Source organism: Sphaeroforma arctica (genome assembly GCF_001186125.1).
Source record: "Sphaeroforma arctica JP610 unplaced genomic scaffold supercont1.535, whole genome shotgun sequence".
NCBI classification, from domain to species: Eukaryota; class Ichthyosporea; order Ichthyophonida; genus Sphaeroforma; species Sphaeroforma arctica.
This window is the reverse complement of record NW_014040023.1, coordinates 37,298-38,764: the sequence shown is the minus strand read 5'-3', so window position 1 is coordinate 38,764 and position 1,467 is coordinate 37,298.

Genomic DNA, 1,467 nt, shown 5'->3' with positions numbered 1-1,467 from the left:
TACTTACTACTACTCTCTCTCTCTCTCTCTCTCTCTCTATATATATATATATATATATATATATATATATATATATATATAATATAATATAACATAATATATATATATATATATATAGTGTCTTTCACGGCGTACAGGCTACACTGAATCTCAACAGAATTAGACGTCTCCAAATAGGCGAGCAGTATATACCAAGGACAAAGTATACATTTCTTCCGAGGCCGAGCCATACTTGACGTATTTGACAAGGTGATTTGACAAGGTGACCAGTGAGAGAAAACTATACTATCTGATGAGGGCGGAATCTCGGGTTCTACGAATAGGTACCGGTTGCAACATTCGTGACAGATCAGATGTACATTGAGAACGTGCCATATGCGTCTGTGATGTGGTAGACACGTGAAGATGAACTAGTGCGGTGCATCAAACGGGTTGCATACGCATTGGCAACTGACTATTGCGCTGGAATTGACCACATCCATCGCCACTCGGGGATAACGCATGCCACCTAATTCTCCAATTTGGTTGCGTGCCTTTTATATGTTATACAAGTACACATACAAATATAGATATTCTTTATTAGACATCTCAGACCCAAAGGCGTTAGTCCGCTGCAGGCATAGAACGGCAGCGGTTGTGCTTGTTGTTCTATCATTATATACTGCTGTGTGGAGGGAGTCTCGCCATTTGCTCGTCTCCGTATACATCACAGGCTAATATACTCATAAGCTCATAAGCAATTATATATAATATATTCATATACTCATAAGCTCATAAGCTTATATACATCATATGTTTATATACTCATAAGCTCATAAGCTTATATACATCATATGTTCATATACTCAGAAGCTCGTATACATCATAGGCTCGTACGCTAACACGCTGGCAGTAAACCCCGGTGCCCGAGTTTACAACATGAAAGTTCATAACACAATGGACGGAGTCGATGATTTTAATTACTTATGTTGTTTTTAAAATAGTCCTTGACAGCTGAGTATGTATCTTCTACCTTGACATTTGTCATGCCGTTTCAGCACTAGGGGTTTCACCGCTACAAGACAGGACCACAACGAATTGACATAGTAGTGGGGAATCTATCGCTCTATTGGTGATGTATGTGCATAAGTAACAGTATACAATGCATCAGAAGTAGAGCAAATGGTCATCGATCTGTACTGTACTGTATCGAAGGTCTACAAAATGCTTTGACAAAGGCTGTGCATACCAGATTAAATGCTTCACTGATCATACGGAATCAACGGATATATATATATATGTCATACATAAGTACGCACGTACGGGGTGCAGATTCATCAAATTGTGAAAAATAATGTGATGCGCATTAAATATAACAAGTCTCTGAGACAAACTAATATATATATATATATATATATATATACATATATATACACACAAATATATATACATACATACATAAATATACATATATGCATACATATACGC